Source organism: Moschus berezovskii, chromosome 17, assembly GCF_049115385.1.
Source record: "Moschus berezovskii isolate FMDL1 chromosome 17, NW_MosBer_1.0, whole genome shotgun sequence".
Classification (NCBI taxonomy): domain Eukaryota; kingdom Metazoa; phylum Chordata; class Mammalia; order Artiodactyla; family Moschidae; genus Moschus; species Moschus berezovskii.
Genome location: NC_142476.1, coordinates 63,553,581 through 63,563,664, shown reverse-complemented (window position 1 = coordinate 63,563,664; position 10,084 = coordinate 63,553,581). Strand labels below are relative to the sequence as shown.

At 52.6% G+C, this 10,084-nt stretch overlaps 1 protein-coding gene across 2 annotated transcripts in view; it reads left to right on the top strand.

The window, feature by feature from the left end:
- Positions 1–519: 519 nt before the first annotated feature.
- Positions 520–10,084, top strand: part of EPHX1 (epoxide hydrolase 1) — a 37,557-nt gene continuing 27,992 nt past the window's right edge. The window contains exon 1 of one of the 2 annotated variants that reach the window (XM_055419794.2): positions 520–676. The gene's annotated coding sequence lies outside the window, so the exon portion shown is untranslated. Of the gene's footprint in view, positions 677–1,396; positions 1,552–10,084 lie in introns of those variants that run through there. The other variant, XM_055419796.2, reaches the window with a different exon arrangement.

Genomic DNA, 10,084 nt, shown 5'->3' with positions numbered 1-10,084 from the left:
CATCTATTTCCCATGAAGTGATGGGACCAGATGCAGTAGGATTTCATATTTGGATGCAGGAGAGCATCCTTTCCAGGTATACTACATAAGCAAAGGTTTGGAGAGGGGATTGAGTTGAGTGTTTTTATTAGCCAGGAGGGAGCTACTCTCCAGGCGTCGAGCTCCACTTTGTAGATCTCAGTCCTCACCATGAAGACCTCTTTGTGCGGGTTCAAATTTCACTCAGACTAGGGTTTCTCAGACTGTGTGTTGAAAGACAGGTTTGTTTGCTTTAAAATTTCCCAATCTGTCCTGGACATAACACACATGTAAAATACAATAACAATGAACTGGTAAAAATATGAAACAAGTTACACAAGGCTGAAGCTTGAGGTTTGTTTATTGATTCAGTTGAGTTCGTAAGAACTTTGGCACCGTTTCTGACCGCGGGCCTCACTTTGAGAGCCCTCTTCCAAAGCAGAGGCGGGCTTAGGAAGGTGCAGAGTCATCCGGGTGGCCCAGGCAACAGGGGCGGAGCGGGACTGAACTCCGGTGGCCTGGCCCGCCCGCTGGGGGGCCGAGCCCGGGCGGGGTCAGCGCAGGGTAGTCAGGGGACGCGCGAATCGGGAGCAGGGGAACCCGGAGAGCCGGAGCCGGAGGGACCTCCAAGCCCAGAAGCCAGGGAGCCCCGACGACCGTAAGCGCTCCGGGGCGTCGTGCGCAGTTTCCCGGGGCCCGGGCGCTCCCAGGGTGCAGGGGCGCAACGCGATCCCGAGGGCTGGGGGACGCTGGCGGCGGGCGCCGCACGGCCAGGGCTCCGGGGAGACTTCCACACAGGCCTCCGCCGCCGCCCCTGCCCGCCGCCCGCAGCTGTGTCCGGGCCGAGGCCTCGCCGCGCGCGGTCCGCAGGCGCTCGGGATTCCGGGGAGAGGCCCGCACGCGCTCTGCCAGCCGACTGGGGCGGGGCCGGGGGAGCGCAGCGGGGGCCCCCTTGCCTGGCTCTCCCCGGCAGTACAGCTTCCAGGCGGCGTCTGGCTCACGCAGTGAAACTGCACCTGTTTGTTACCGGGGTCCTAAACCAGACCTCAAGTCTTTTGGCTGAGATGTCCTCTCTCACCATCTCTAACCGCGATCCCAGTTTTTCTCTCCCGCTCCCGGCTCTTCTCTCTGGAGAGAAGGCCAACCCCGCCCAGCTCAGCGCCCAGGAGAGGAAACTTGGGTCCGGGAAAAAGAGTTCACCGTGCAGTAGGAGCCCAGGGATGTGACCAGTCTAAGGGCAGCAGAGACACGAGACTCCTGCAAGCCTCCCTCCCCGGAGAGTTGCTGAGGAACTTAAGCCTCTGGGCCCCTCACCTGCCCGGCCCTTCTGAAGCCTTCGGGGTGCGGGCGCGGGCGCTGACAATGTTGTGACTCTAATTTTGATTTCTTTTAAAGCTCCGCCTCCCACCCCCGCTCACTCTCCTCTACTATATAAACTTCCGGCTCCACAAAGCCTCCGTGGGCCCCGGCAGACAGCCCTCTCTTAGCCCTGTCCCCGTCCTGCGGGCTCTGTACAGAGAATAGGGGTGAAAGGTAAGGGGGGACCTCTGCATTCGGCACCTCAGCACCCGGTACATCGGATGTATGAGCTATTGCGGGAAATTGTTGAGAACATTGGGATTTATGCCCGTTTTAGTGCCACTCTGCAGACTCCTCTGAATTCGGCATTAACGGTTAACACTTGAAAGAAGTGGCCCCAGCCTGGAAAGTAACACTGTCTTCTGATGTGGTGGTTGCATCCTTCTGCGAGTAGAGGCTTGAGGACCTTGTGGGGGTCTTTCACTAGCCCTAGTAGGTCTGATTTAGCAAGGAACTTTGGGCTTCCCCGGTGGGTCAGGGGTAAAGAATCTGCCTGCAGTTCAGGGGTCGCAGGAGATGGATGTTCTATCCCTGGGTCGGGAAGATCCCCTGGAGAAGGGCATGGCAACTCACATTCTTGCCTGGAGAATTCCATGGATTGAGGAGCCTGGTGGGCTATAGTCCATAGGATCTCAAAGAGTCGGAAACGATGGAAGAGACTTAGCACAGCACTGAGAGGGTTCAGCAGTTTCTCTTTCCCAAATGTCCACACCTAGAAGGGCTTTGTATTGACTTCTTCATGTTTCCCGAGCAAATCCAGAGGACTGACCGTATATGCAGGCTCTGCCCTGGGCATGGGGGCTCTGCAGGGAACATGTCTTCATAGAGTCTGTAGTTTTGTTGGGGGAAAGATGGACAATACGCAAAATAAATTTGTAAAATATAAAGTATGTTAGAAAGCCATGTGTGCCAGGGAGAAAAACAAAGCTCTGAGAGAGAAATGGGGGGGTGGGGTGGAGGGGGGAAGGAGGAATGAGGGAGTGGCAGACTGCTCTCTGGAGTGATGGTAGACCAGGTCAAGAAAGTGCACAGGCCCCATGCCAGGCATGTGCCCGGCATGGGTGAACTTTATGTCTGTTTGCTGAGTGTGGGCCAAGCTGCCACCCGTATCCTTTGGTGTGAGTGATCTACTGGATAAACTGGCCCAGCCTGAGAACAAGAGGCTCCCCCACCTCCAGTTCCAAGAAAAAGAAAGTCTTCCATGGAAAATAACTGTTCAGCAAGGCAGCCAGGATGAACTTCAACACCATCTGCTCCAACCCACATGCTCCCTGTGTGATCCCACCTGCCTCCCAAGCTATGCCTTAAGCACCCTGGCTGGTACAGACTTACGGGAGTGGGAGGTCTGTGGGAAGTGAGGTACTGGGGGCTCTTTGGGCAGAGGGACCCTTAGCGACAGGGCATCGGGTCATTGGAGGAAGTGGAATGCCTCCCCTAGCGCCCGCCAGTGGTGTCATTGTTCGTGTCTGAGGTCTAAATCCAGCACTGGCTGGAGGTCACAGGGAGCCCCGTGTTATCACTGCACGGTGACCCACCCATGGACATAACCCAACATGCCCAGACTTAGTGTTTGCTGACTTGCACCTTGACTTTGTTCCCAGCATCCTATCCTGGCCCAGACATGAGAAGGGAGGGGCTGCCCAGGTTCCAGTTCTCATCCTTGAGCTGAGATATTCAAAGATATGAAACACAACTGGGCTTAAGAAAACAAGGCAGGGCTCAGTGTGCACTGCTCGCTGCTGCCAAAGAAAGAGCCCAGTGCAGACCCACTTAGGCTGGAGTGGGCACAGAGCAAGCCTGTGGTGACTTGAGGGGCCTCTAGGATCCCATGCTCAAACCCCACCTCTGATCAAACCCTACATCCCATCATGAGTGATTCATTCCTTTGAGAGGTAATGCAGAACTGTCTAGAAAGAAGATCCGGCTGGTGTCCCAACTCTGCCAGTCAGGTCCTCTCTGTGGACCTCATCCATGAAATGAGGTTGGACTTTATAATCTGCAAAGCTTCTTACAGCTCTTTTATGTGATGATTCTGTGCATAAGAATCCAAAGGGATCTTCAGAAAAGGAAATAGGTTAGTGGGGAATGGTCAGCTTTGAGGGGCTGGGGTGGACCTGCAGCCTCTGCCAGGCCACTGAGGGCAGTGTCAAATGGAGTAAAGGGCCATGCCTGGGGTGTGGGCCCGGGACAAAATCCCAGGCAGAGGTTGAGGGTCAAGGGTTAAGGCAGAAGGATCACTTCCCAGGCCAGCTGGCCCTGTGAATTACTTGTGGGCTACCTATGGGTAGCTCTTGGCCCTGACTCTAGGAGCAGAGGATCCAGGGGCTGTGTGGTCAGGTAGGGAGGTTGCAGCAGGGAGAAGGCACCCCAGAATTTCGCCTTAGAGGGAACCGAAGCTTTTCCAAGGAGCCAGCCGCCTCCACCTCCCTCCCTGACGGGGGAGTGCTGGACACTCCCTTGCCAAGGAGACAGCTGTGCAGTCCTGCCCTTGCACACTGTGTTACTGAACAGGCGATTATACAAACCAAGTTCAAACTGAAACAGTTCCTTTTGCCGTCAAGGGTATATAGCCGGCCATCCATAACCCTGGGTTTTGAGGCCATGGATGTGGAATCCACCAAGACAGTGGGCTGACTGTATGCCACCATTTTATATTAGGGACTTGAGCATCCATGGATTTTGGTATTTGGAGGTCCTGGAACCAGTCTCCCATGGATACTGAAGAATAACTCTGTTTACAATCCTGAGGCAGGTTTATCCTTTGTCACCAGAGAGCAGCTATTTTCACTCTCTTAAGTCTAAACTGAGAGCGTATCTCCAGGCAGGCTCCAGGACCCCATTGTCTGTGTCTTGGCTTTGCTGTCAGCCAGCAGGCACTGTTGTCACGAGGAGCCAGTTGAGGGCACGGTTCAGCTACTACAAAGCCACATCTGCTAAGCTCTCCATCGCCCAACTGAAAGTGATTGCATTATGGGGGGAAAAAAATACTCCTCTGTTTGGGGAGTTTAAGGACTTTCCAGAGGATTCCATAGCTAACCCACAAGCGGAGACCATGGGGCTTGTCCCGAGTCAGGAGCAGGAGTTTTGGCTGCCTTTAACATTTGGGAAGATTCATAAACAGACTGCATTAAAATGCAGTTTTGTCTCTTACAAGCAGGGTTAACTTGGACAAACTAACTAGTTGAAGCTTCATTTTTAAATCTCTTTAAAACAGAAAAACAAAACTATTAACATGCCTTACTTCTTGGCGTTATTGTAGAACATGAGATGTTGTGCTTAGAGTCTTCCCACCCCCATGGCCCGGTCCAGGACTTCGTCCAGGGAGGTGGTGGCACCCAGACACGTAGCGATATTCTGGAAGGGTTCTGAGCACCCCCGACCCCCCATGGGCCCATCGGGCTGGCTCTAGCTGGTCTGTGGTCTGCAGTGTGAGCCGTGAGGGCGGTGGGAAGCCGATCAAGAGCAAGCAGGAGGCCAGATGCCTCCGGCTCCGAGACCCCTACTGCGCTCCTCGCTGGCTGGGCCTGGGCCTCCACCCTTCCCCGAGGACCGCCACCGTGGGATGTCCACCAGCAGCTCAACCTGGGGCTTGGCTTTTCCTGCGGAACGAGTGACCTTTGCGATACTGGGTGTGGCTTTCTGGTTGTATCACTCTTGTCAGAACTGGAGAGACTTGGACCTTTTGGAAAGTAAGAGAAACACAGTTTCCAGAGCCAAACTCCATGATTAACCCCATGAATGCCAAGGGCTCAGGGAAGTCTGACTCTATTACCAGCTCTTGGGGAAAATGGATGGCCTTTCCCGCTTTCCAGTTTTCTCCCTGTGAACCAGGTTGTCCCTGAGAGAAGGCAGGAGCAGGCAGCCTGGTCGCCAGCTGTGGGGAGGTGGTCCCCTGCCCTCACCCGGTTATGTTCCCCCTTCCCACAGGCAGGTCTCAGGGTCACGGTGATACTGTCAAGATGGAACATCTTAATTCTGAGTTGCCCGCTCGAGCTTTGGTTGAACGCCAGAAGTATTTTTAGCTTTTGTATCTCTTTTTGCAACCTAGACATTTCCACAAGCAGACTGACCCCACCAAGACAGCAGCAACGCAGAATATTCCTCTTAACTCCTACCCGAGTCCTTAAGGGTGCAGTATGTAAGCACAGGGACGCCTTTCCGTGCCATTTAGACGACAGAGCCAGCTCAGGTGACCACACTGTGGCCCAGCCTGCAGCGCTATCCTGTTACACACTACTGAGGAAGCTCCCAGACCCGGAGCACACTGCTGAGAAAAGCCACTCTGGGGCTGGGAGGGAGGGGAGAGAGCGTGGTTAATGGTGGGAAGGAAATCCAACAGGTGGATTATATGGCCCACGCCTATGATCTCCTGAATAGGAGTCTTTCTCTCCTCAAATAGAAAATGCCACATGTTGAAATTCCAGGAAGGTAATGCTTTGGCCTCATAGGCAGTGAACTGTGTTCCACTTGGGTTTTTCCTTTGGTGATTTAGAACCAACGGACAGCTTGACAGGTCTTATTTTAATTGGCAGACACGAGAAGGAAAGGGTTCAAATAAAACTCCCTGAGCATGAGCGTGTGCGCCCTGTGGGGCACCCCCTTTTGCTCCCCCCTTGTGTTGTTTAACTAAAAGTATGGGCTGAAGGTTGAGTGAATGAGTTTGTGGCCAGCCCCACTCCAGGGGTGTTTAAAATCTGTGGAGGTCGCCGTCCCCTCCCTGGAGGTGCTCCAGGCCAGCCGGCCCACCGCATGACCCCTCTTTGCCGTTCTAGACTCTCCTTTCAGACGCTGAGGCTGCCCCCTCCTTATCCCAGGCTGAATCCTCCTGCCAATGCAGGAGACACGGCTTCAGTCCCTGGTCCAGGAATATCCCCTGGAGAAGGAAATGGCAGCCCACTCTGGTATTTTTGCTGGGATAATTCCAAGGACCGAAGAGCCTGGCAGTCTACAGTCCACGGGGTCGCAAAGAGTCGGACACAACTGAGCAATTAAACAACAACAACAACATATCCACCCTGGAGCCCGCTGCTCTTCCCTCTCACAAAGAAACCTCCTTAACTTCCCACCTTGCTCAGGTAGCAGCTCCTCAGGGAAGGTTCCCTCAGCTTCAGGCTAGGTCTATCTCCCCCACCTTCGTGTTCCCAGGATCTAAAAACACAAAGTGAATGCCCTATTTGTTTTCACAGGCAAAAATTCCCTGTGTGGCCACTGTACCTTTGTTCACTCAGTAGGAGATTTACTTTATTCTGCCCATCTTGCAGACGGGGAAACTGAGGCATGGAGGAATGAAGTCTCTGGCCTAAGGTTACCTGGCCTATGGCTGGCAAGTGGTAGAGCCAGGATTCAAAGCAGGCTGTTGGTATGGAGCTGGCACCCTACTCCGTGATTTGCATCAGATCATTGGTCACTAATTGTATTCTTCCTGTCTATCTATTCAGGTGTGTGTATGCATATATAGCTAGGGACAGGGGGTGGGGTGACTCTCCAGGGCAGACAGGGCTGTGTCTGCCTTCCCTCAGGACCCAGAATAGGGGCTGCCCCATTAGAAGACTGCCCCCCACACTGTTTATACTTTTTTACGTCCCTTTGTTTTTGCCTATAAACTACTTTTTCCTTTCTCCCGGATGCCGGCTCCAGGCTACTCTCCCAGTTTTGGCTCCAGGTCTTTCAGGGAGATAAACACAGCCCTCACCCCACTGCAGAAGATTCTGATCAGCCCAGCCCAGATGACCTTACCCATGGACCCCATCCACCTGGGGCCCTGCTGGCCACTGGGGTTCAGGGAGAGGGCTGTGAGTGGAGAGGCTGGTCACATGCTGGGCTGTGCAGAGTAGGGGAGGCGCCTGCACCCAGGGTTTTCCCCCACCTACCCTGTGCCTGAGTGCTCTCTGCCACATCAAGTTTCATGGTTGGGGAGCCCTGGGAGCCCCAGATGTGGCCTTCTGTCAGCCTGCATTTGAGGAAGAACGTTCGTTCAAGGTTTGTGTTGGCAGGCCAGCCTGAAGTGGAGGGGAGGCTGTCTGTTTTCCCCATTCTGCAGGATGTGCCTCCCCCCACAGAGGAGCAGCAAGGCTGGGTAGGGCGGGGAGGGGCCGAGCCTGCCGAAGCACACAGACCCCCAGCCCCACCTTTCTCTGGCCCGGAGTCTGGGGGCCCACAGCGTACCCCTCTGCCACGCCATTGTTGGCCAGTGGCTGGCTTCTCCCAGAAGGAGCATGAGGTTCTCATATCTGAATCCCTGTCAGGAAGACTTAGGACGATCGGGTGGAGGGAAGAATTCTCAGATGGAGGTCAGAGCTGGGCCTTCTCTGCAGGCTCAGGGTTGTGGCCACCTTCTCGGCCTCTTCTCATGAAGGACATTGGGGCATCTGGCCGAAGGCCAGGTACATGGTGAGCGCTGACTTGGAGTTAGCTGGTAACTTTCTATAGTTTAGGGAGCATTTTCCAATTGCGAGGTTCTCGCCACCTGCCTGGGTTGAGGAAGGAGAGTCTCCCAGTCCCCTCCCCACTGTGTTCGCCAGGATCCTGAGGCTGATCCTCACCCTCTAGATCTCAATCTTGATTCCAACTTGTGCTGCATCCAGCCTGGCATTTCTCACCATGTATGCTGCATAGAAGTTAAATAAGCAGGGTGACAACATATAGCCTTGACTTACTCCTTTCCCAATTTGGAACCAGTCCTTTGTTCCATGTCCAGTTCTAACTGTTGCTTCTTGACCTGCATACAGGTTTCTCAGGAGGCAGATAAGGTGGTCTGGTAGTCCCATCTCTTTCAGAATTTTCCACAGTTTGATGTGATCCATACAGTCCAAAGCTTTAGCGCAGTCAATGAAGCAGATGTTTTTCTGGAATTCTCTTGCTTTTTCCATGATCCACTGGATGTTGGCAATTTGATCTCTGGTTCCTCTGCCTTTTCTAAACCCAGCTTGTACGTCTGGAAGCTCTTGGTTAATGTACTGTTGAAGCCTGAAAGTGAAAAGTTGCTCAGTCTTGTCAACTCTTTTGAGACCCCAAGGACTGTACAGTCCATGGGATTCTCCGGGCCAGAATACTGGAGTAGGTAGCCTTTCCCTTCTCCAGGCGATCTTCCCTACCCAGGGATCAAACCCAGGTCTCCTGCATTGCAGGAAAATTGTTTACCAGCTGAGCCATGAGGGAAGCCCAGTTGAAGCCTAGCTTGGAGGATTTTGAGCATGACCTTGCTAGTGTGTGAAATGAGTGCAATTGTGCAGTAGTTTGAACATTCTTTGGCATTGCCCTTCTTTGGGATTGGAATGATAAGTGACCTTTTCCAGTTTTCTTTCCAGTTTTGTCCCCAAAGTAGCAGAAAGCTATTTAGGAGTTTTAACAGGGGCACAATAGGGTCAGATTTGGGTTTCCGGAAGATCGCTCTGGCTGCAGAGCATACTGGAGGAGGCAGAGCAGGGGTGAGTGGACGCAGCTGTAGTCCAGGGAGAGAGGGGCGCCAGCTGGGCACGTGGGCAGGCTGGTGGTGGTGGAGGTGGGTTTCTGGTATAATTGGGAGGTGGAACTTCCGGAACTCACCTATAGATTGGATGTGGATGAAATGGAGGGGGGCGTTTCAAGGCCATTGCCTGGGTTTTTGGCAGCTAGAAGTGGGTATTTCCAGCTACAGGGAGAGGGAACCACAGAAGAAGACAAAGTTTCAGGAGACAAGTGCAACCTCAGATGCATTGGAGGAGGTTTTGAGACATTGAGGAACTGTCACGTTGGCAGGTGGGTGCCTGCGTCTGTTGCTCGGAGTAGGTCGGGGTTAGAGATTCACGTGTGTGTCCTCTGTCCAGAGGTGGCAGTGGGAACTATGTGCACAGAAAGGACAGCCCCGTTTGGACACCAGTTCTCCCACAGCCCAGTCAGATTTCTTTACCCCATTTCATATGTCTGCCAGGCCCCCAGCTCTCAGATGCCCGTGGGTTTCCAGGTTTCCAGATTCACCTTTTGTCTCAAGGGCTTCTTGGCCATTGGGAAGTCACAGCAGTAAGTTTGTGCAGCTCTGGTGCTGTGAGGTGTCTGACTCACTCTTGGAGCAGGATCACAGGGAAGAGTCACTCTTGTGGTCTTCTATACTTTAGAAAATGTATGATTCTTTTATTTGGGGGCAGATGGTTCATGCATGTGGTAAAAAAGTTTTTTTCAACATACAGAAGTTTATTCAGTGAGAGTTCGTTTCCTCCTTGCCGGAGGCCACTGTCACCAGTGTCTGCGTGAACTCTGACAGTCTCCACATGACTGTGTGTGTCCTTTGGTCTACACCAATGTCATCCAGTAATCATACACACTTTTTTGTACCCTACTTTTTTCATTTACCTATTATGGAGATCTTTTCATATTAGCATATAGATTTACCTTCTGCACATATTCACTGTATGAATGTCACAGACTATTTCATGGTCCCGGAAGATGAATATTTATATTGTTTCCATCTTCTGCTTTTACCAAAACAAAAAGCTGTAGTGAATATTTTTGTACATATGGCATTTTACTTAAACATAAATTCAGTATTTTGGAGGCAGAAATTCCTAGAACTAGAATTGCTGAGTTAAAGGTCATTTGTATCTTACATCTTGACAGGTATTACAAAATTGCTTCTCACCCAGGTTTTTATTTAAAGAAGAATCTGAATAGTTGGAGTCAAGTGGGACAATATCCTTTTCTGTTCTCAAGAATGATGGCCCCATTCTTGACA